We start from the raw sequence: 25,931 nt of genomic DNA, 5'->3' as shown, positions 1-25,931 counted from the left end.
AGTGAAATAAGCTCCGGACGGCTCAAATCTAGCCAAAATAACTTCAATTCATAATAAAACTCATAGAAAATATTTCCGGATAATAAAGCTTCAATCTTTAACAATAACTAAAAAGTCAACCCAAAAGTCAAACCCCGGGCCCGCACCTCAGAACCAGATTATATTTATAAAAACCGAACACCCATTCCGATACGAGTTCAACCATACCAAAATTATCAATTTCTGACATCAATTCACCCTTCAAATCATCATTTTACATTTTGAAAGATTTCTTCAAAAATTCCTATTTTCCTCAACTCAAAACACTAATTATAATTATAAGATAAACATAAAGATGGGATCATGGAATATAATAAATTCTGGGTGAAGAACACGTACACCAATGATTGTCTTGAAAACCCCACGAAAGATCTCTGAAAACCGAGGTCTATAACTCAAAATATGGTAAAAATGGCTAAACCCTCGACTTATATGATTATGCCTAGAACTTTCGCATTTGCGGATAAGGAACCGCATCTGCGCTCTCGCATTTGCGAGAAAACGTTCGCATCTACGAACTCAACTAGCCAGCCCAGTGGTCGCACCTGCGCAAAAATAAGTCTCACCTGCGACTCCGCAGAAGCACACAAACAGCCCCAGAAGCGGACAACTTCGCATTTGCGATCGCTGGGCCGCAAAAGCGGCCATCGCACCTGTGTACCCAAACTCCGCAGAAGCGAGCTCCCCCTAGGCCACAATGATCGCAGAAGCGACCATGCTGACGCAGAAGCGGAGCCGCACCTGCGCTCCAAGACGTCGCAGGTGTGAAGCACCAGAACCAGACCTGATCACAAGCATGAAAATCATCTGAATCTCGTCTGAAACACACTCGGCGCCCCCGGGACCCCGTTCAGAAATACCAACAAGTTCCATAACACCACGCGGACCTACTCGAGGCCTCAAATCACATTAAACAACGTCGAAGCCACGAATCGCACCACGAATCGAGCTTATGAACTTTCAAATCTTTCAACTTCAAAAACTCATGCCGAAACATATCAAATCAACTCGGAATAACGTAAAATTTTGCATGCAAGTCCCAAATGATATAACGAAGCTAATCCAACTCTCGGAATCGCATTCCGACCCCGATATCACCAAAGTCAACTCTTGGTCAAACCTCTCAACCTTCCAAAACTTCTACTTTCTAATTTTCGCCAAAATACGTTGAATTGCCCTACAGACTTCCAAATCCAAATCCGGACATATGCCTTAGTCCGAAACCACCATACGAAGCTATTGAAACCATAAAAATTTTATTCTAGAGTCGTTTGCTCAAAGGTCAAACTTTGGACAACTCTTTTTATTTAAACTTTAAAAATAAGAATTGTTCTTTCAATTTAATCCTCAATCATCTAAAAACCAATCTCGACCACACATGCACGTCATAATACACATTACGAAACTACTCAGGACCTTAAGTCGATGAACGGGATGCTAATTCTCAAAACGATCGGTCGGATCATTACAGGGGGTCTACCCGTACCGTACCCCTGCCCACCCTGTCTGGTAAGGGAGGGGTGCTTCGTTAAGGGGAGAGAGTAGTGGGGGAGGAACCCGAAAATGCACCCTTATACCGGTACTCGTAAGTATCGTTTTGGTACCCGTACTCACACTCGATTATTTTTAAAAAATTTAAAATGTAAAATAGCCATTGGCCAAAATGGCTATTTTTGCCCACCCACCCCACAATACACCCCTTACCCCTAATTTATGTTTCTAACATCTATGTTTGTTAAATTATAAAAAAATACCCCTAAGTACCCCCACCCCAAAAGTCTCGCCGCGTAGCGCTGGAAGGTGTAACGGTAGGGTACCCCAAAAAGTACCCTTATCCCCGTACCCCAAAGACCCATTAACCCCAGTCCCCTTAAGTTACCCTCCCCTTATCCCTCTCGTCCCCAGTCCCTATAATTACTTCGAACGACCCTTTAGGTAGCCGTAATTTGATCCAATCAAGTCCAGGAGGCATAAGTACTCCTTTAACAAATATGTGCACATATCATCACAAGCAGTAATGTTTTCCCATTTGCGCTCTAATACAACAATCACAAGCTCTTTAGACAAGGTAAATGTCTTAGGTAGACCAAATACGTAAGAATACCCATGTATACATGCTAAACTTTGGACTTACCAACATTTGTACTAAATTTGCATTATGCTACGGAATGGATGGAAAAAATTTAAACTTTCCACTTGCAACTTACCATTTAAAGGCATATCAATCCAGTTATGAACACTTAAGTTGAGACACTTTAATTTTCCAAATATGAACTACCTTATGATAGAGCCAACTTTCACAACACCTCGCAAAAGATTAAATTTTCAACAAAGTTAGCATCTATTTACCTTGGGAAAAGACCCAACAAAGTTAGCATCTATGAAACTTGTATTACTTCATCCAAAAAAAAGAAAAGAAAAGAAATGACACTTGCATTGGATTTGTAGTCAATCCGTAGCCGATCGCCCCACAAATTAAATTTTGGAGTGATCTTTTCATTCACAAGATCAAATAAACAAGGAAAAAGGTTCAAATGTGTCCCTCTACTGTACAAAAAGGATTAATTTTACCCTTCGTTATATTATTTGTACAAAATTATTCCTACTATTATACTAGTGGTTCAAATATACCCCTCTCCGTTACGTGACACTAATCCGACGTGGCACTAACATTTTGGTGAGGTAGACACATGTCATGCTACCTCGCCAACCCCAACCCATTTTACCCCCTCCCCTCCACCACTTTTTCTTCTTCTTCTTCTGCCACTAGCACCTCCTCCATCTCCACCGCCATTTTCACCATCTCCACTTTCACTAAGCCATAGAGCCTCAATTTAATCACTTCACTGAAACTTTAGATAATCGATATGTTTTTCGCATCTCTTTTCTTCTTTCATTTTCCCCAACTCTAACGAAAAGAGCAGGAGGATTAGAAACTGTGCGACGAATCAAGAATAATACACTTGTTACATGAGCTTATAGTGTTAAAATATGACTGACTCGCTTTTTAGCTGAATTCTTTTTGGCTGACTTCACTTTCCCCTTCCAACTTTTGTTTGGTAAAGCCGTGAAGATTAGAAAACCATCTATTAATTTGATACTTCAGCAAATGGAGAAAAAAATTAATACTTCAACTTTTCTTCCCCGAAAACCAAATAGATTAGCAAACAAGGAGCTTCTCTCTCTCTTTCTTTGTCTCTCTCTCGCGCTGACCTCTATTCAGTTCAGCAAGAATTCACAAATTCCCAAGGAGGTACACAACTCTAATTCAAGAAGAAAAAGTCATAAAAGATTGATCAATTAGCAGCTCATGGTCGCCCTTTGCCCCTTCCTTTTCATACAAAGAGATCTTCAGAATAATCCCCATCAGTTCCATCAGATACTAGTACCCAAAATTGTGATGGGTTCATCCCATGTGTAAGCATTTTCTTTTGGCTTTGAATTGTCAAGCCAACTAAAGGAATAGTAAGGAAGATTTTATGGCAAATATTTTTTTGGTTTCACGAGCCAACTAAAAGAATAGTAAGGAAAAATTTATGGCAAATATTTCTTTGGTTTCACATTGAATATTTGACTCTTACCAAACTCATGATATCATTGATGACATCAATAAAACAATCCTAAACACTATAAATAGGTGTCTTGCTCTCATTGTAATAAACACCAACAAACAGAGAAAGAAAGAGTGAGGTTTCACAGACAAAGTATAAGAAAATAGTCTGTGACGAAAATAGAGAGTGGACGATATTGTAATAAGGTCAGAATATCAAAAGAGTGTTATTTCTTTTGAGTGTTGTAGTGGTCTTTAGAGTATTTTACTCGGACCTACAAAGTGTAAAATTCATTGCTATAGTGATATCAGTTGCTCGTCTCAGGGCCGTGGTTTTTCCCTTATTCAAAAGAGTTTTCCAAGTAAAAATCCTGGTGTCGTTGTCACTCTTTTATTCTTGTTAATTACCGTATCTCGGTGCTAAGTTATTATTCCGTTTTTATTACTGTAAATATTATTTCTGTAGGGAGTTTATTCCCAACAACTGGTATCAGAACACAGGTTTTGCTCGTTCATAGAAATACTATTCACTGTCGGTAGTACTATACTCGGTGAAAAATAAAAATGTCCGGAGTAAAATACGAGGTAGCAAAATTTAACGGAGATAGTGGTTTCTCAACATGGCAAAGAAGGATGAGAGATCTGCTCATCCAACAAGGATTACACAAGGTACTAGATGTTGATGCCAAAATGCCTGATACCATGAAAATTGAGGATTGGGCTGACTTGGATGAAAGGGCTGCTAGTGCAATCAGGTTGCACTTATCAGATAATGTGGTAAATAACATCATTGATGAAGACACTGCACGTGGCATTTAGGCAAGGTTGGAAAGCCTATACATGTCCAAAACGCTAACAAATAAATTGTATCTGAAGAAGCAGCTATACGCCCTACACATAGGTAAAGGTACGAATTTTTTGTCACATTTAAATGTGTTTAACGGACTAATCACACAGCTCGCCAATCTCGGAGTGAAAATCGAGGAAGAAGATAAAGTCATCTTGTTGTTGAACTCGTTGCCATCTTCGTACGATAAACTGGCAACAACCATCCTGCACGGTAAGACTACCATTGAGTTGAAAGATGTCACATCGGCTCTTTTACTCAATGAGAAAATGAGAAAAAAGCCTGAAAATCAAGGACATGCTCTCATCACAGAAAGTAGAGGCAGGAATTATCAAAGGAGTTCGAGCAACTATGGTAGATCCGTAGCTCGTGGGAAGTCTAAGAACCGATCCAAATCAATATCTAGAAATTACTACAATTGTGATCAACCAGGTCATTTCAAAAGAGATTGTCCAAATCCAAGGAAGGGCAAAGGTGAAACTAGTGGCTAGAAGAATAACGACAACACATCTGCCATGGTGCAAAATAATGATAATGTTGTCCTCTGTATAAACGAGGAAGAGGAATGCATGCACTTATCAAGTCCAGAGTCAGAATGGGTGATTGATACAGCAGCATCTTACCATGCCACACCGGTAAGAGATCTTTTTTGCAGATATGTAGCAGGTAATTTCGGCCTTGTGAGAATGGGTAACACAAGTTACTCAAAGATTGCAGGGATTGGTGACATTTGTATCAAGACAAATGTCGGATGCACATTGGTTCTGAAGGACGTGCGACATGTACCTGATTTGCGAATGAACTTGATCTCGGGAATTACTTTAGACCGAGATGGATACGAGAACTATTTTGCAAATAAAAAATGGAGACTCTCCAAGGGATCATTGGTGATTGCAAAGAGAGTTGCTCATGGCACGTTGTACAGGACAAATGCAGAAATATGCTAAGGTGAATTAAACGCGGCACAAGATGAGATTTCTGCAGATTAGTGGCACAAAAGAATGGGTCATATGAGCGAGAAGGGATTGCAGATTCTTGTCAATAAATCACTCATTTCTTATGCCAAAGGTACAATGGTAAAACCTTGTGACTACTGTTTATTTGGTAAGCAGCATAGAGTCTCATTTCAGACATCGTCTGAAAGAAAATTTAATATACTTGATTTGGTATATTCTGATGTTTGTGGTCCAATAGAAATTGAATCGATGGGCTGTAAAAAATATTTTGGTACGTTTATTGTTAATGCTTCACGAAAATTATGGGTTTATATTTTGAAAACCAAAGATCAGGTGTTTCAAGTTTTCCAGAAGTTTCATGCTATGGTGGAAAGGGAGATAGGCCAAAAGCTAAAGAGTCTCCGAAGTGACAATGGAGCAGAGTACACTTCAAGAGAATTTGAAGAGTACTGTTCGAACCATAGGATCAGACATGAAAAGACAGTTACTGGAACCCCACAACACAATGGCATAGCCGAAAGGATAAACCGCACCATTGTGGAGAAGGTGGAGAAGCATGCTCAGAATGGCTAAACTGGCTAAGTCATTCTGGGGTGAAGCAGTTCAGACAGCCTGTTACCTAATCAATAGGAGTCCATCAGTTCTGTTGGCGTTTGACATCCCAGAGAAAGTTTGGACCAACAAGGAGGTGTCCTACTCGAATGTGAAGGTGTTCGGTTGCAAAGATTTTGCACATGTACCAAAGGAGCAGAGAACAAAGCTGGATGATAAATATGTTCCTTGCATATTCATCGGATATGGAGATGAAGAATTCGGATATAGATTGTGGGATCCCGTAAAGAAGAAGGTCATCAGAAGAAGAGATGTAGTCTTCCGAGAAAATGAAGTTGGAACTACTGATGATATATCAGAGAAGGCCAAGAATGGTATTATTCCTAAACTTGTTACTATTCCTTCTACTTTTAACAATCCCGCAAATGCAAAAAGTATGATCGACGAGGTTGCCGAGTAGAGGGAGCAACCCAGTGAGGTTATTGAGTAGGGGGAGCAACTTGATGATGATGTCGATCAAGTAGATCACCCCATTCTGGGAGAAGAACAACCTCAACCTCTGAGGAGATCAAAAAGGCCAAGGGTAGAGTCATGCAGGTACCCTTCCACAGAGTATGTCCTCATCAGTGATGGGGGAGGGGGGGCATAAAGTCTTAAGGAGGTGATGTCCCATCCAGAAAATAACCAGTGGATGAAAGCCATGCAAGAGGAGATGGAATCTTTACAGAAAAATGGTACATACAAGCTGGTTGAACTTCCAAAGGGTAAAAGACCACTCAAATATAAGTGGGTCTTTAAACTCAAGAAAGATAGAAATGGCAAGCTGGTCAGATACAAAGCTCGATTGGTGGTAAAAGGCTTCGAGCAGAAGAAAGGTATTGATTTTGACAAAATTTTCTCACCTATTGTCAAAACGACTTCTATTCGAACAATCTTGAGCTTAGAAACTAGCCTAGATCTTGAAGTGGGGCAGTTGGACGTAAAAACTGCATTTCTTCACTAAGATTTGGAAGAGAAGATCTATATGGAGCAGCCAGAAGGATTTGAAGTAGCTGAAAGGAAACACATGGTGTGCAAACGGAATAAGAGTCTTTATGGGTTGAAGCAGGCACCAAGGCAGTGGTACAAGAAGTTTGACTCATTCATGAAAAGTCAACCTTACACAAAGATATATTCTGATCCATGTGTATACTTCAAAAGATTTTCTGAAAATAACTTTATTATATTGTTGTTGTATATGGATGACATGTTAATTGTAAGAAAAGACAAGGGGCTGATCGCAAAGTTGAAGGGAGATTTGTCCAAGTCATTTGATATGAAGGACTTGGGCCCAGCACAACAAATTATGGGTATGAAGATAGTTTGAGAGCAAACAAGCAGAAAGTTGTGGCTGTCTCAGGAGAAGTACATTGAACGTGTACTGGAATGCTTCAACATGAAGAATGCTAAGCCAGTCATCACACCTCTTGCTAGTCATCTAAAGTTGAGTAAGAAGATATGTCCTACAAGAGTAGAGGAGAAAGGGAACATGTCTAGAGTTCCTTATTCTTCAACAATCGGAAGCTTGATGTATGCAATGGTATGCACCAGAACTGATATTTCTCATGCAGTTGGTGTTGTTAGCAGATTTCTTGAAAATCCTGGAAAGGAACATTGGGAAGCAGTCAAGTGGATACTTAGGTACCTGAGAGGTATCATAGGAGATTGTTTGTGCTTTGGAGGATCTGATCCAATCTTGATGGGCTATAGAGATGCTGATATGGCACGTGACATTGATAATAGAAAATCCACTACTGGATATTTGTTTACATTTTTAGGGGGAGCTATATCATGGTAGTCAAGGTTGCAGAAGTGTGTCGCACTTTCTACAACTGAAACGGAGTATATTGCCGCTACTGAAGCTGGCAAGGAGATGATATGGTTGAAATGGTTCCTTCAAGAGCTTGGCTTGCATTAGAAGGAATATGTCGTCTATTATGACAGTCAAAGTGCAATAGACCTTAGTAAGAACTCCATGTACCATGCAAGGACCAAACACATCGATTTGAGATATCACTGGATTCGAAAAATGGTAGAGAATGAATCTCTAAAAGTCTTGAAGATTTCTACAAGTGAGAATCCCACAGATATACTGACCCAGGTGGTACAAAGAGACAAGTTCGAATTGTGCAAAGAACTTGTCGGCATGAATTCTATATGAAAAACTAGAGTTACCTCCTTCAGGTGCATGGGACTGGAGGGGGAGATTTGATGGGTCCATCCCATATGTAAGGAAGACATCTTCCTTTTGGATTTGAATTGTCAAGCCAACTAAAGGAATAGTAAGGAAGATTTTATGGCAAATATTTCTTTGGTTTCACATTGAATATTTGACTCTTGCCAAACTCATGATATCATTGATGACATCAATGAAGCAATCCTAAACATTATAAATAGGTGTCTTGCTCTCATTATAATACACACCAACAAAGAGAGAAAGAAAGAGTGAGGTTTCACAGACAAGGTATAAGAAAATAGTCTGTGAGAAAAATAGAGAGTGAGCGATATTGTAGTAAGGTCAGAATATCAAAAGAGGGTTATTTCTTTTGAGTGTTGTAGTGGTTTTTAGAGTATTTTACTCGGACCTACAAAGTGTAAAATTCCTTGCTATAGTGATATCAGTTGCTCATCTCAGGGCCTTGGTTTTTCCCTTATTCAGAAGGGTTTTCCACGTAAAAATCTTGGTGCCGTTGTCACTCTTTTATTCTTGTTAATTACCGTATCTCAGTACTACATTATTATTCCGCTTTTATTACTGTGAATATTATTTCTGTAGGGGGTTTATTCCCAATAAAAATCTAATGGGGCTGTGAGGTGGCATGACACATGTGTCCAACTCGCCAAAATGTTAGTGTCATATAAAATTGAGTATTCACCTTGGACGGCCCTAATGGAGGAGGGGAGGGATATAGATGAACCGCTAATATAACATTAGGGGCATTTTTATATGAATAGATCGCGATGAACAAATATGACACTAGACACCAGAACACACCATCAATGAAAACATGAAGAAAAATAGCCCGAAAACAATCTGAAACACGCCCGAGCCCCTCGGGACCATGTCCGAACATCCCAATAAGTTCCATAACATAATACGAACCTACGCGGGGCCTCAAAACATACATAACAACATCGATATGACGAATCGCACCTCAATGCAAACTTGATGAACTTTGAACTTTTCAACTTCCATAACCTAAATTAACCCGGAATGAACCTAAATTTTGCACACAAGTCCCAAATGACATAACGAAGCTATTCAAATTCCTGAAACCACAATCCGAATCCAATATCCTCAAAGTCAACTTGTCAAACTTATGAACTTTCCAAACCTTCAAATTTTCAACTTTCGACATGGGTGTGGGTGCAAAATCTATATCTCAACTGGTCAACTCACCTTTGGTACTTTGACTGCATTCTTTGTCCAAAAAGTATTCATTGATTGGGTAGTTGGTTTGATATTTGGGTTTATGGATAAAAAAGGAAAAAAAGCTTTTCTTCTTTCAGGGAAGCTTAAGCTATCTTGTCTTTATGTACATTCCTGAAATTCGTTGCAGCTTAAACCATCTCTTACCATAGAAGTCAATAATAGACTATAACTCTCCCTCCCCGAACACAATTTATAACTTTTATAGTATTGTGCTCTTTAAAGAGCAGCTCTGCCCTTCTTCGACCCTGAGTACCCAACATGAGAGCGAACAATATTAGTGTTCATAAAGAATACTGTTTTATTAGTTTTAATTCAATAACTTTAACTTGTATAAATATATTGTATATGTCATAATATACATTTATTGGCCGTATCCTAACACCTGTATCCGCACTTGGATCCATACCTCGAATCCTAAAATTTATGTGATGAAGAATCCGACCTATAGATCTGTACCTCGATCAAATACTTGCACCCAAGCAAAAGCAACACAATATTAAACAATGTGCGGAAGAGTATTATTTCAAAACAAATTTTCATTAAATTTAAATATTAATACATGTATTAAATTATACACCTTATAATAAAGTAAAACATGCATTACAAGTACAAATAATCTAGTGATTATTATTCATATATCCTTGTGACTGCAGTTTGTGCACGAAGCAAACCAACCTTTACCGTAGAGACTTGTTTGGTTACTTAGTTATACCCACTACGTTGTTTTATCTTTTATCCCCCAATTCTTGAATTCGCGCAGTGCTCATGCAGTACGTGTATTTGAGGACAAATCTTTCTTTATCTCCATCAACTTCTATGTTGTGAAGGGGTAAATGAGGTGATGATTTGTGATAGATAAGTATCATGTGCCAGCATTATTAGGTATAGAAAACAGCTTTTTACTGTTGGTGTAAAAAGATGTCCAATTCACGTGAACCATAGGGGTTGCTTGTATGGGGGGAGGTAGGAGGCTGAAGGGGGTTCATTTGAACACCTTTGATGAAAAATTTCACGGTATATATAAGGTTAGATTTCTCTTTTTGTGTATCTATTAAATGTTGAATTCATGTAACTTCTTTGCGTGTTTATTTTTTTAATCCCTGCGATGAAAGTCGCTACTTGCTTGATGATTTTTACTGTTATTTTGGAATTTTATTGCTTTGGATTTACGTATCGACAAAATGACTGTGATTGTGTGGTTGTTACTTGCAATTTTCGTGGTTTTTGACTTTACCTATTTGCTGTACTTTCTGCAGGATGATGCTAAGGGTGCAAGGAAGCTTTTCAGAAAAATGAATGAAGCTGATGGTCGCAGAGTAGCGGACTATATGCTAAATGATAGCGTTAATCTCTAAATGATAAAATCTATTTTGTGAATGTGACTAACTTATGACTCGTTTTTCTCATTCCTATTTTACTTAGTTTGACAATTTGAGTGGATGAATTATTTTCATTATATCAGCTTATTCTATATCACAAATTAAAATTAGCCCGAGCCCAAGCTCAACCATTTGAGATAATTGAGTGAGTGATTTATTTTACCGGAGAACACAAGGAGTGTTTTACCTCTAGTCTCAAAATAGCTAAATTCAGGCTGTAAAGCCTATAGAAATTTTCTAATGAGGTTAAGCCTAATACAAACTTAAGAGAATGATTAGCGAGAACTCGGTTCAGGTATGGACTTTGAGAAGATGACCTTTTTCTTTGACTTTGTGGAATAAGAGCCGGTGATTTTCATTTATCAGTATGTGCTTTATGAGGTTTTAGGCCTTCTTGGCCTTTTTACAATGTTGAATTTAAGAATATGTCTTTTTTAGATCTCTGATGTGTAAATGAAAAATCTCTTATGTGTAAAAGTAAATCTCCATGTGTAAAAAAAGAGGTAGGGTCATAAAACTAAAAACAAGTTTGTAAAATGCCAAAAAACCAATTGACCCGTGCTTTCTTGAGGTAAATTTTCTAGTTCTTCCTATTTGACCCAAAACCGATCGATCTAGCTATGAGAAGGCAGCACTCCAACAAGCTCGGCAGGGAGAGAAAGAAGAGAAGGAGAAGAGGACTCTCCAAAATATTGCCGCACCCGTGTCGCATCCTCCATAAAATGTACTACTTTTGGATGATCCAACATACACCTGACAACATTTTCGAAGAGTATATGGGTCGACTTTAATATCTTCTCTGCCCTATATGCATTATCATTAACAAAAAAAATTGTACTTTTGGACAATAATTTTTATTCATTGGATTTTCAGTTTTTATCTAAAAAATTATGTTATATCAAATTTAAAAAAATCAAATCTTGCAAATATTTGAAAATAAAATATGCAAATCTTTTGAGAAGACTTTACAAGGAGTGTTGTTAAAGTTAAACGAACTTTAAAAAGTATTGATTGGTATCATTGGAATTTTACGACAGTGATTTATATATATCATGGAATTTTCCAGTTCCCTTGCACTTGATTTAAAGCCTAATGGCAACAAATTTAAAAAATAAATTAGAATCTCATATAAATTATAAATAATTGAAGAACTATAATACTACGTAGTTGAAGCATAACCTGAGTTATAATAGAATGGTTAAATTGATTTGATTTTTTTCATGTGTGTTCATAATCTGAATGTTGACTTTCAGAAGTTTGTCTTGCTCTTCTTATAGCAGTGTTCAATTTTTTTCATAAGTAGTTCATTTAATTTTTAAATTTGGTATAACATAATTTTTGAGATGGGAACTAATCCAATAATATAAATCACTGTCCAAAAGTACAAAAACTTTCTTTAACTACAATTTATATAGAGCAAAGAAGATGTGGGACGGGTCGAGTATTGGTTAAATGGTTGGATTTTAGAATAGTTCAGGTTGTATAGTGATTTTTTCTTAAAATTAAATTAAGCAAGTTTGAACGAAAACTAGCTCGGTAGATTTTACCGAGCTAGTTTTGTTCAATTTTTCGCTGTATTTTGTTGATTATTGTGCTCTTATTTGGGGGCTAAATGGTGATCTTCAACTTTTTAGCTGTCTTTTTGCGTGGCAGTTGCGAATGAGGATTCGGCAAGCAAGGTAAAGTGAATATAGCAATTACATTTATTATTTGGTTCAAAATATAGTACATAAAGCAAATTACGTGGTCATTTTGTTTTTTTCTTTTCTTTTATGCAAATAAACTAGTTAATTTGTTCGCGCTCGCGCGGTAATAATATTGTCAAATAAATTATTAATAGCTTGGTATTTGACTTAATCACAAAGCAAACTTTATTCTTTTAATATATATATATATTTAGACACACACTTTTACTTGTTCGCGCTTCGTGCGATCAAATTAGCGCCATGGTCCTGTTTTGATACCTGAATATTCTAGATATAAATTGAAGGCAACTGATTTAATCACATTCTTTCATTCATAAATCATTTTTAATTAATAAATGGTCAGGTCAAGGATTATCGGTGGTGTATAGTTTACCTCAAAGTTCGATGCATTTTGAGTCATAATTTTGACTCTCCCATATTAGTTATTTTCTCATGATCTATAGTGGTTGATGCTTAATTTTGGAAGCTCTCGTCTTAATTATTTTCTCAAGATTTTTAATAATTTTATTTTTATCGTTTAAAGAATTTAATAAATCTATAAGAAAGTGTTATTTTACTTACTTTCATAAAAAGATAAAAACGTAAGATACTTAAATCTAATTTTCGAAATAAAAAAAAGGAAAAGAAAAGATTTTAATTTAATATTCTCCTTACCTTGACATTTTTGAAGTTCCTTTCTCTTTTGTCATTTTCCTTGTTTATCTACCCTTCGTTTCCTTATCCCTTTTCTTATTGCTTTGTCTCCTGATAATTTCTCTCATGTAATTTACCTATTTCCTATATCAATTCAAATGTTATTTCCCATTGCTCCCACAATTAATTTCCTAAGTCTTTTTTCACTTCTTTATCTTTGCTTACTTTTACTATTTTTTTCTTTCCTTCTCTTTCTCATACTAGTGAGGGTATGCCCGGGCCAAAGACTATTTAGTATTTTTGGTGATAAATTTATGCCTTCGAGGGCTATTTGCAACAGGTTGGCCATAATTGGCGAGCAATCCTGTTTATATGTACTACAACATCTAGATTAGGGCATAAATGTCTACAATATTTTTAGACAACACAATTGATATGTATCAGATTACAAATGACTCGACGACATTGGGAGATGTTGAATATAAAAATATTTAACATGATTCACTATTTCCCTCACGCCTCCTCCACATAACTGATCTTTAGCAACCTGAGGTAAGGAAAGATATATATTTTAAGAACAAGTAACTGGGCCAGAGAATAAATTTTTTAACAATGGTAACATGTTCAAAGGAAAGAGTATAAGTCGAAAATGTGAACATTTTTCTTGTTATAACATAGATGACAGAGGCAACACAATAATTTTACATCTCACTCAAATAGCCAATAATCCTGTTGGCTTTGTTCATTTTTTAAAAGTGACTTCCTTCAGCTAAGTTGCTTAGGACAAATATTTTTCCATTTTACCAGAGCCCAATAATAATCTGGGATTCCAAGTGATACTACATGTCCTCCAGATTTTCATACGGTCAACTTGTGTCTTAAAGATTGGTTCCTCTTGCTTTCTTATTCTACTATTCTTTTCTTGTATCTATTGAGTTCAAAGAAGTACTGGTCATGTACCATTCATTTGTTTCTAGTAGTCTATTCTTAGTAAAATGGCTGGCGATACGTTATCTTGGGATGCCTTTTGTTGAGTTCCTATCAACGACGGATAAGCAATTGACAAAACTTCTTTGCCATTCATACTTAATTGTTTGAAAAAATAAATTACCTGAAAAGGCATAAGAAAGTAGTTGAAATTACGAAACCTGAATGTAGAATTTAGCGTATGTACATTAGATATTGCAAACTACCTGAATCAAATGATTCTCATGATGAGTCACATTACTGTAGAGTAGCTAAAGTACAGCTAACAAGATATTTAAATAAGAAGTGCAGAGTTGATAAACGAACAAGAGAAATAATTTTTCTACCAAAGTTATCGGGCCAAGTAATTGAGCTGTGGAGTCCTGCAATAGTCTTAGAATACATAATATTTTGCAGTTGAGAGAGATATGAACTCTGGTAAATCTGCTCATGTGCGTGTTCAACAACATTATGTATCTTCTGAAAGGGAACTCATATTTGGCCTCTCAGCAGCTTCTTCACCCTCGTCGGATGAGCTTTCCTGCCATTTCATCAAAAGAAGATGATAAAGCTAATGCTCCTTCTATATATCGAAGAGAATAATCTTGCTAAAGTGGAATTCAATTTATTTTGCAGCATTGAAAAGATGGGGCATACTAAATTCTGAAGGAGCCAACAGGCCAATGCGAATTTCTTTTAATACTGAGAAATACTGGAAGATCTATTATGTTACCATTGAATCTGTGGCTTATAGGCCAACCAAATGTAGAAATCACTGCCAAAAATGAGAGTTTGCAAAACTGAATGTCAAAGGAGCAGCTTAAGTGTGGAATGCATAGCTTTTAGGCATTTCTTCAGTTAAACAGGATAAGCTTAATGATATTTCATTTTAAGCCAGAACTTGGTCGCGATGTTATCCATCAGTGCTAAAAGAAGTCAGTCTTTGCGTGACAGTTGCTTAATAGGTTATGTTTCTATTTGTTATTGTTTACCCGAAAAACGGATAGAGTTGAATTTATACGTAGTTCTAAGGATACGTAGTATAACTTAATACAAATTGGAAAAATAAGTAGAAATATATCGAATAATGACTGTAAAAAGGAATGAATACAAATCCAAATTGAATAGAGAATGACTAATAAACGAACAAGATGAGTCAATATCGTAAGCCCAAAAAAGGATAATCTTCGACTATATGCTATAAATATCAATAATCTCTTAATGTGAGAATGTATGAATGTCCCCCCTCTTACAAATGACGACCGCTCTTAATATAGTGTGGGAGTCCCATTTTGGGTATAATTAAAAATACATAGTGGGGATCCTATGATAGATTAATTAATTAGTTTTTCCTTGATTTTTGCCGAGATTCTCTCCCCCAAATGCGGCTATAACGGCTCTTTTGACCCTTGGCTCGATCTCGATCTTGGCTGGTCTTGGTATTGGTCGGTCTTTGGGTTTCGAGCTCAATATTGACTTGAGCTCGATATAGATCGAACTTTTGGGTCTCGAGCTCGATATTTGGCTCGAGCTCGATATTGATCGGTCTCTTGGCTCGATCTCGATCTTGACTCGATCTTGGTATTGATCGGTCTCTGGGTCTCGAACTTGACAACCCAACTTCACATAACAACTCGATATTATAATGACGAACCTCGGTCCATCATGCTCCAATCTTGATTAATCACACGAAGGTCCAACTCGGTTTTGACCGTATACAGATAGTCCCCTCGTTTCTCGGAAAGAAGGTGGCGAGAAATGATATGATTTTTCAACCTCCGACTAGACGAATACCGACGTCTGCGGCGAGCCCGATAGTGACATATGTGACAAACGTCCCGTCGGTCCAGTTACCAAGGCATTAAATGCGCGTCAGTCGATGGTCGATCACTGCCAATTTTGAACCGTCACTATGAAATCTATAAATAGCCCCCTTCTTCATTATTTCAAACTTTTACTTTCAAATCTCTTTCCATTCCAATCTTCACAGTTCTTTGTCTTCCCCAAAGCTCTCTATTTCCATGTTTTAGAATTTCTTCACTTGTTCTTCTCAAAACACTAAATACTTCACTCTCCCTTCTTCTTTGTGCATAAAAAATTTGATGGCAAAGATATCTAAAACTATTCCGCAGAAAGAGGCTGCTTCCTCATCTCGGCCGGCCGGCGAGTGGTGGAGCCACGCCTTGAAGAACTTGTTCGCGGGGGGTGCGTTACTGATTCCGATTTTAAAGTCGATAAAACCTCATTAGTTACTGGTCGATGCGATCCGGTATCGAGATATATATGCTCGGTACCAAAAAGTCTTCTTGACCTGGTGAAAAAATACTGCAATTGGGAAAATAAAGAGGTTGTGATACGGGCACCGGAGGAGGCGATCACTACCCACGTGGAAGGGTACCTGAGTGTTTACACTTATCCTTTCACGTTGGGTCCCCTCGATTCAGTCATCATCGATTTTTGCAAGAAGTACCAGGTGACCCTCGGTCAAATTTACCCTTCTTTCTGGAGGATTGTGATACTGCTTTGTTTCTTTGTGAGCAAAATCAACGGGCTTCCCTTTACCCTCGACCATCTCGTAAGATTATATAGTTCTCGGCTTTATCGAGGTGGGCTGATAAAGCTTCAACGTCGGGCTACCAAGGCGTTCACCTCGAGCATAGATGAAGACAAAGATCGGGGTTGGATGAGCCGGTTCGTTCGAGTGAAGACTTCAGACCTAATCCCGGCTAAAAGTATACCATTCCCCGAGAAATGAAATATGAACCGTAAGTGTGATCCCGTTTTTAGCTTTTGTTGTTTTTACTTCTTCATCTTTTCTTATCGGTGTTATTCTTGACGCAGCCGTTGCTTGGATGTTGGGTGCAGTTCCCCATCTTGAGAGCTGGGTCAAGAGCCTAATTTCGACGTCAACATACGCCGAGCGCGCATGGCACGATTTATCAAAGGGCCGGTGGGAGGCTCGTACTCATGGTAAACCTTCTTCTTGGCTCACCGATTTGCTTACCGTTTGAGCAGATTTTCAGGCATAAGTTTTAGTTACTCTTTTTTTTTCTTTGTAGGTCTCGGAAAAGATGCGGTTATGAGACCCCCATTAGGTAATGAAGAAGATTTACCGCCTATATCAAAATCGGAGAAGGTGATTAAGAGAAAAAGGGCCTCGGACTCCGAGGGCCAAAAACCCAAGAAGAGGGCGGCCCATAAACCCAAAGTGAATGTAATCCTTTTTACAATGGAGTTGGTCCTGAGTCTAAGGGGTGAAGAAGAAGAAGAAGAAGAAGAAGAAAGTGATTCCGGGATGGTGGCCCGTGCACGGGCTAGCACCGATACTCAAAATACTTGGGTATCGATGGGAGTTGATACTGCTCCGTCCAGGCTTGATGAGGTCGAGGAGGAGACTTTGACCCAAGTCCCCAAGCTGAGAGGGACCGAGGATGTTTTACCTCGGGGCAAAGAGACCGTTGAAGAAGCTATGGATGCCGGTGTGCGAACTGAGTTTGAGGCTCCCCAAGACGGAGGCGGCGCCCAAAAAGACCTACTCAGGGCAATAGAGATCGGGGATTCCCCCTCTTTTCCTTCATTTTCCCAGTCGATGATACGTGACGCTCAAGATGTGGAGACTGGTCACAAGGAAGGAGCCCATAGGGAGGAGGATCATTTCCGTGGTTATTTCATTGGGCTAGAAGATGTCACTGGTCCGAGTGACTTGGAGGCTTTGAAGAAGATCTCGAGCGAGGTGGGAGCGCCTTGCCTTTTCAACGAAGCCCAATAGGCCCTGAATTGGGTAAGTTCATACTTTCTTTGCCAATTTTCATACTTGTGATTTTATTTCCTTATATGATCCCTTCTTTTTATTTTTGTAGGCTTCTATGCTTCATCACGAGGCATTTTTCCAATCCCGAGGGGAGCTGAACCGGTACGAAGCCGAAGTTTAAAGGCTTACTGAGGAGAGAGATGCCTTCATGCTTCTCAGTGATCAGAGAGAGGGAGAAGTAAAAGGACTTTGGGCTCAGCTAGAAGAATCTCGGAAAGAACAAACTGAGCTGGCCGAGCAGGTAAAAAGAATCTTTGAATTTAACGATATTGACTCGGAAGTGATGGATAACAGTTCGGTCCTGCAGGTCGAGTAAAAGTTTGACGTGAACAGAAAGCTTCGTGTTGAAGTGGACGTAGTGAAGTCGAAGGCCGAGGAATGGAAGAGGAACATGGACCGCCTCGCCTCATAAAAGAAGACTACCCGAACTTAACTGGCTTCAGCCGAGGCACAACTTCGAAGCTTGAAAGAGAAAGCCTTGGTGGAAGCCAAGAAAATCGAGGAGTTCCAGTCTCGGCTGAGCTCAGCAAATTCTGATCGAGAGAAACTGGCCACAGAACTTGCAGCGGCATCCGAGGTTGAGAAAACCATGGCCAATGCTGATGCAATGGTGGTCGTTTATTGATTTGATGCCGAAGTTGCTAAGGTTCGAGCATAGGAGGTTGCTGAGGCTGCTCAGGCTCAAGATAACTGGGTTGCCGAGCATGCTAGATGCCAGTCTCGAAGGGAGACTCTTGAAGAGATCAATCCCCGTAGCTTCGATCTTACAGCCGAGATCGAGAAAGCTAAGGAGCTTGAAGCAGAAACCAGAGTGTTGGCTTTTCCCAGTGATGATGATACCGGGAGTACGAGCGGATCTTAAAGTGAAGGGGGCCTCGAGGGCGAAGATGTTTCTCTTGGAGAGGACTAAGTCCTTTAGTATTTTTTGTGTATCTTATAAGACCGTTTTGGTCTTTTGTAAAGGAATTTAATCGGGCCATGCTGCCCTTGTAAATGATTCTCGACATGTATAAAAACTTTCTTCCTTTTCTGTGAAATTGTAAAAGACAGCCCTTAGGCTTTATGGTCGAGTGAGAGTTTGCTCGAACTCGAAGTAAAAATTAGCCCTTAGGCTTTATGGTCGAGTGAGAGTTTGCTCGAACTCGAAGTAAAAAACAGCCCTTAGGCTTTATAGTCGAGTGAGAGTTTTCTCGAACTCAAAGTAAAAAACAGCCCTTAGGCTTTATTGTGGAGTGAGAGTTTACCCGAACTCGAAGTAAAAAAAGCCCTTAGGCTTTATGGTCGAGTGAGAGTTTGCTCGAACTCGAAATAAGGTAGCCCTTAGGCTTTAAGGTCGAGTGAGGACTTTCTCGAACTTGAGATAAGGTAGCCTTTGGGCTTTGTAGTCAAGTGAGAATAGTTGCTCGAACCCAAAGTAATGGTAGCCTTTGGGCTCGATAGATAGTCCCCGAGTGAGAATGGTTGCTTGAACTCGAGTTAGGATAGCCCTTAGGCTTTATAGTCGAGTGAGGATTTGCTCGAACTCGAAATAAGAGTAGCCCTTAGGCTTAGTGGTCGAGTGAGGACTTGCTCGAACTCAAAATAAGGTAGCCCTTAGGTTTTAAGGTCAAGTAAGGACTTGCTCGAACTCGAGATAAGGTAGCCCTTGGGATTTGTAGTCGAGTGAGAATGATTGCTCGAACTCGAAGTAATGGTATCCCTTGGGCTCGATAGATAGTCCCCGAGTGAGAATGGTTTCTCGAGCTCGAGTTAGGGTAGCCCTTAGGCTTTATAGTCGAGTGAGGATTTTCTCGAACTCAAAATAAGAATAGCCCTTAGGCTTAATGGTCGAGTGAGGACTTGCTCAAACTCGAACTAAGGTAGGCCTTAGGCTTTAAGGTCGAGTGAGGACTTGCTCGAACTCGAGATAAGGTAGCCCTTGGGCTCTATAGTCGAGTGAGAATGGTTGCTCGAACTCGAAGTAATGGTAGCCCTTGGACTCGATAGATAGTCCCCGAGTGAGAATGGTTGCTTGAACTCTAGTTAGGATAGCCCTTAGGCTTTATAGTCGAGTGAGGATTTGCTCGAACTCGAAATAAGAGTAGCCCTTAGGCTTAGTGGTCGAGTGAGGACTTGCTCGAACTCAAAATAAGGTAGCCCTTAGGTTTTAAGGTCGAGTGAGGACTTGCTCGAACTCGAGATAAGGTAGCCCTTAGGATTTGTAGTCGAGTGAGAATGATTGCTCGAACTCGAAGTAATGGTATCCCTTGGGCTCGATAGATAGTCCCCGAGTGAGAATGGTTTCTCGAACTCGAGTTAGGGTAGCCCTTAGGCTTTATAGTCGAGTGATGGTTTGCTCGAACTCGAAATAAGAGTAGCCCTTAGGCTTAGTGGTCGAGTGAGGACTTGCTCGAACTCGAAATAAGGTATCCCTTAGGCTCTAAGGTCGAGTGAGGACTTGCTCGAACTCGAGAAAAGGTATCCCTTGGGCTTTGTAGTCGAATGAGAATGGTTGCTCGAACTCAAAGTAATGGTAGCCCTCGGGCTCGATAGATAGTCCCAGAGTGAGAATTGTTGCTCGAACTCGAGTTAGGGTAGCTCTTAGGCTTTATAGTCGAGTGAGAGTTTGCTCGAACTCGAAATAAGGTAGCCCTTAGGCTTTCAGGTCGAGTGAGGACTTGCTCGAACTATAGTAAGGTAGCCCTTGGGCTTTGTAGTCGAGTGAGAATGGTTGCTCGAACTCGAAGTAATGGTTTAAACTTGAATCAAGATAGCCCTTGGGCTTTGTGGTCGAGTTAGAATGATATCCCGAACTCGAAGTAAAGTTGCCCTTGGGCTAAATATATCCATAGAAATCGGATGTAATAAATTCTTGGAGGGACCTCTATTCATTTTTGTGTGAAATAATCTTACATGCGTCCATGTTTTATGCTTAAGGCTTGGGCCATCTACGCGAGCATGGTTCATTTGACCGTTTGGCCCATACAATAATATTGTCTTCACGAGGACCTTTTAACGTGAATCATTTTCTTTGCTGCAGCTGATATCCAAGGATGACGCCCCCCAGTATTCTAGGTTGATCAGATAGAGAAGCATTGGATACTGATGTCGCAACATTTAACACGGAATATCTATTCTAAGTTAGCACGATCCGTTGCCGCCTCATTACCTATAATTGTTAGTTTTGAAGCATAAAAAAGAGAAACGAACGGGGGTCGTACCTCAGCAGTAGTATCGCATTTAGGTGAGTTACATTCCAATTGTTAGGCCCGATAGCCTCGGTGTTTCTTTAGGCCTGATGGGCCTGATGAAGTCGTTTTTGGTCATGACCCCTGATCATTTCGACCTTGATCATTTCTTCTCTCGTTTCTCACATAGTTCCGACCAGGTCCGCTGCTCCTCCGATCTTTATTATACGGCCGATATCGATCCTTGCTTGACTCTGGCTTGCGATCGGTGTCTCTCTTGGTTCTTTCGAGGTTCCTGGCTGGATAAATAGACTCTGAAGGGGCTCCAAACTGGCCATCTTCGACTCTGATTTTCGATTGATGCCAATTGTGCGCATAGGCCCATGTAGTGGCAGGGTATTCTATTAAGTTTTGCTTCAACTGTCGTGAAGCCATCGAGCTTCGTTCGTTCAGTCCTTGGGTGAAAGCTTTAACCGCCCAATCGTCCGTGACCGGTGGTAGATCCATTCGTTCCATTTGAAATAAGATACGAACTCTCTTAGCATCATGTTATCTTTTTGTCTTACCTTGAAAAGATCCGACTTCCTGGTTTCGACCTTTATGGCTCCGGCATGTGCTTTTACGAAAGAATCTGCAAGCATAGCAAAAGAATCGATAGAGTTATGCGGTAAATTATGATACCATATCATCTCTCCCTTTGACAGCATTTCACCAAACTTCTTTAATAATACGGATTCGCTCTCGTCATCTTCTAGATCATTCCCTTTGATGGCACATGTGTAAGAGGTGACATCTTCGTTGGGGTCAGTCGTTCCATTATATTTAGGAATTTCAGGCATGCGAAACTTCTTGGGGATCGGTTTTAGAGCCGCGCTCGAGGGGTAAGGCTTTTGTACGAATTTTTTGGAATCCAAGCCCTTCAATATTGGTGGTGCCCCCTGGATCTGATCAACCCTGGAGTTATAAGTTTCCACTTTTTTGTCGTTTTCTTCAATCTTCCTTTCTCCTGACTTTATTCGTTTTGTTAGTTCCTCAAGCATTTTAATAATTTCGGGATTAGTCCTCGATTCTTGTTCATTTGACCTTACTACAGCTGGCCCCGTTTTGTGGGTGACTTCTTGGGGTGGACCGGGCTAGAGCCTACTCGGTACCTGGGTTTGGCTCTGCAACTGAGCTATCACTACTTGTTGAGCTTGCAACATTTCGAAAATCATACGCAGGTTGATCCCGTCTTCTCCAGCATTTTGGGTATTTCGAACTGCAGATCGAGATCCACCATGAATGTTGTTTTCAGGGTCGGAATGTTGGTTCGCCTCGATGTCCACGTGTGAATTAACGTCAATTGGATCTATGGCTCGAGTTCCAACGGGGTCGACGAGTGGCCTTTCATCCCCGGGCGTCAGGTTGTTATTCTCATCTTGAAGGCCGACTTCGTTATCGATAGGTAGGGCCATTCATTGGGAGTTCGTCGTTTTTAACCTGAAATCAAAGACACTTCCAAGAGCAAATATAAAATAATGTGTTTCACAGAGATTCGTACCAAATAACTACTATTATCCTTAGCCCCACAGTGGGCGCCAAACTGTTTACCCCAAAAAACAGATAAAGTTGAATTTATACGTAGTTCTAAGGATACGTAGTATAGCTTGATACAAATTGAAAAATAAATAGAAATATATCAAATAATGACTGTAAAAAGGAATGAATATAAACCCAAATTGAATAGAGAATGACTGATAAACGAACAGGACGAGTCAATATCGTAAGCCCAAAAAAGGATAATCTTAGACTATATGCTATAAATCTCAATAATCTCTGAATGTGAGAATGTATGAATGTCCCTCCTCTTACAAATGACGACCGCTCTTAATATAGTGGGGGAATCTCATTTTGGGTATAATTAAAAATATAAAGTGGGGATCCTATGATAGATTAATTAATTAGTTTTTCCTTGATTTCCGCCGAGATTCTCTCCCCAAATGCGGCTATAAGGGCTCTTTTATCCCTTGGCTCGATCTCGATCTTGGCTGGTCTCGGTATTGGTCGGTCTCTACGTTTCGAGCTCGATATTGACTCGAGCGCGATATAGATCGAACTTCTGGTTTTCGAGCTCGATATTGACTCGAGCTCGATATAGATCGAACTTCTGGTTTTCGAGCTCGATATTGACTCGAGCTCGATATAGATCGAACTTCTGGTTCTCGAGCTCGATATTGACTCGATCTCGGTATTGATCGGTCTCTGGGTCTCGAACTTGACAACTCAACTTTACATCACAGCTCGATATTATAATGACGAACCTCGGTCCATCATGCTCCAATCTTGATTAATCACACGAAGGGCCAACTCGATTTTGACCATATACAGTTATATTGATTTTTTCACTTTTAGTAATGCACTAATTGTGCGGTTATGACAATGCAGCTCAAAAATATTTGGCCTATTATTAGACCCTTTTCTTTTTCTGTCTCTTGACTGAGAGCAGATGTAAATACCCTACCCCCATACCATTTGAGATAAATTACAATAGAAAATCATAAATTACAATAGAAAATCGAAGAACAATTGAAACAGGTCTTGTAAAAATAATATGAAGACGTGGTTGTTATTATAATACAATTAAAGAATATTTAACATCCTTGCCTTTTTTCTCAATTTTTGCCTGAGATGGTATAAATAAAAAGGTAATTTACCTCATCCAGGTTTTTCGACTTCTCTTTCTATGTGGTCTTCCCAGCCTTGTAAGTCAAGAAACAGTCAGCTCGCAGGGTCTGCTTCCGTCATCATTACAGATGCCTTCACTGGAAAAAGGCAGAAAGAAACGAAAACAGATTTAGGATTACAAATGATGACTTCTTTATATTACTGTGCTTATCCAGTAATTTAGGTGCATAAATTAATTTTCTTTCTTTATCTATCAAATAACAAAAGAATAGAGAACAACTAAAACTTCCTCCTCTGCTAAGAAGCTGACCTCTCATTCTTAAAACATCACATCATAAATACAGCATTCTGACAAGTAATCAATTCAATATAAAATACAGTAGTGAATTAAAGTTCTACAGAAAAACCGTTCCTTGTACAAAAAAGAATACTACATAGTCTAAGGTCGGGCCCAATGGTTATGCGGGAAATTCGTATTTTAAGTGTATATATTGGTCTATTTCTCTTGCGTACACTAGATTTTTAGCCTTCATTGTTGTTTAAAAGCTTACCTGAAGGCTTGAAATAAAGTGACACTCACACATCAGAAGAGAAGTGTGATTATAAAATTTGTGGCAGGCACAGTGCAAAGCCTTAAAAGTAAAGAACGCAAATTGCAGAGTTACTTTTTCACTTCTACATCTTCTGCACTCTTTCTTTTTTATAACAAGTCAAAAGTTTGCTTCCTTCACGGATTCACCTTTAACCGAAAAAAGAAATAAATTCCATGTTAACCTTTTTCCAAAAATGCAGTCTAATCCTAAAGTCAAGCTCCTTGATCCGTAGACCGTGGTTATGGATGACCTAGATATGCCCTCCTCTTAGGAAAAGAAATATTATACGGCGGAGGTCCAAACAAGTAAGGACATGTATCAATTAAGGCATGTAGCAAGTAGTAACGTGGAATAAATGAAGGCACGATGTAATTGAAGAGAAACAATTAAGTATCCCACCCCATATGCTCAAATCCATGACAACGCATATACACTCGTCACCTTGCATATACGCCGCCCCCACACATAAATCAAGTAGCAAATAGATCAATCAAGTCCTAATTCCCTCAAGTTAAGGTTAACCACGACACTTACCACTTTCCGTAACCAAATCAACAATCAACTACGGCTTTTCCTTTAGAATAAGCCTCCAAATCAACCGAATCTAGTAAAATATCATTCAAACAATCCAAAACAAACTTTAGAAACTACCCACGAATGAAAAATGTTTAATTTTGATCATAATTAAAAAGGTCAACAAAAAGTCAACACAAGCCCAACCTGTCAACATTTGAGATTTAGACCAAAATCCCGATTACCCATTCACCCCGAGCCTGGATATGTGATTTATTTCGAAATCTGACCTTAATTCGAAGTCTAAATCTCAATTTTACAAAATCTCTAAATTCTACACAAAACCCTATCTACCTTAAAATTCATATATTTGATGATTAAATTCATGAAAAAGTAATTGAAATTAATTCAAAACTAGTTAAAGTTTCTTACCAATGAATTTAGGAAGAAATTCCTCTTCAAAAATCGCCTATATGTAGTTTAGGGTTGAAAAATAATGTGAAATGAGCCAAATCCCCATTTTTCCAACTTTTATCCGGCTGCAGATATCTTGTTCGCAATTGCGAAGTTCACAAAAGCGAACAACTTCCCAGCCTAACAGTCATCCCATTTGCGATACAGGAGTCGCATTTGCGATGAGCCTACCATTCACAAAAACGACACGACCTTCAGAAAATTGCTTTTTAGTTTATTTTTTTTCAGTTTTTAAAAAAACATTGTTTTAGAAAATATTTTTCAATTTTTTTTAAAGCTATTTTTTGTAAAAATCGGTTTTTTTTCGTTTATTTTTCAGTTTTTAGTAAAAAAGAATTCAGTTTTTTCAGTTTTTATAAAAGAGAAATTGCTTTAGAAAATTAATTTTCGGGTATGGTTAATGGATATTTTTAATTAATTAAGAGATATTTAGAATTAGCCAACAGGACGATGACACGTGTCCCTCCGTTTAAATGAGGGGTATATTTGAATCCAAAGTATGACTGCAGGAGTATAAATAACTCAATAATATACCGAGGAGTATTCTTAGACCATTTTCGAAAGTACGAAGGTATATTTGACCCTTTGCCGAATATTATATCTAACAAA

General features: G+C 39.0%; 1 long non-coding RNA gene across 2 annotated transcripts in view; it reads right to left on the bottom strand.

The window, feature by feature from the left end:
* The window catches only part of LOC108945293 (uncharacterized), a 160,189-nt gene extending 135,583 nt beyond the window's left edge, over positions 1–24,606 (bottom strand). Inside the window, exons 1-3 of one of the 2 annotated variants that reach the window (XR_011414789.1) lie at positions 23,772–24,605; positions 14,144–14,641; positions 13,519–13,681 (exon numbers count right to left, since the gene is read on the bottom strand). This is a non-coding gene — a long non-coding RNA (uncharacterized lncRNA). Of the gene's footprint in view, positions 1–13,518; positions 13,682–14,143; positions 14,642–23,771 lie in introns of those variants that run through there. The other variant, XR_011414788.1, reaches the window with a different exon arrangement.
* Between the last annotated feature and the right edge of the window lie 1,325 nt (positions 24,607–25,931).

This window comes from Nicotiana tomentosiformis, chromosome 3 (assembly GCF_000390325.3).
Source record: "Nicotiana tomentosiformis chromosome 3, ASM39032v3, whole genome shotgun sequence".
In the NCBI taxonomy this organism is placed as follows: Eukaryota; Viridiplantae; Streptophyta; class Magnoliopsida; order Solanales; family Solanaceae; genus Nicotiana; species Nicotiana tomentosiformis.
Note: the sequence above shows the minus strand (reverse complement) of the source record. Positions and strands in the feature narration are given on the sequence as shown.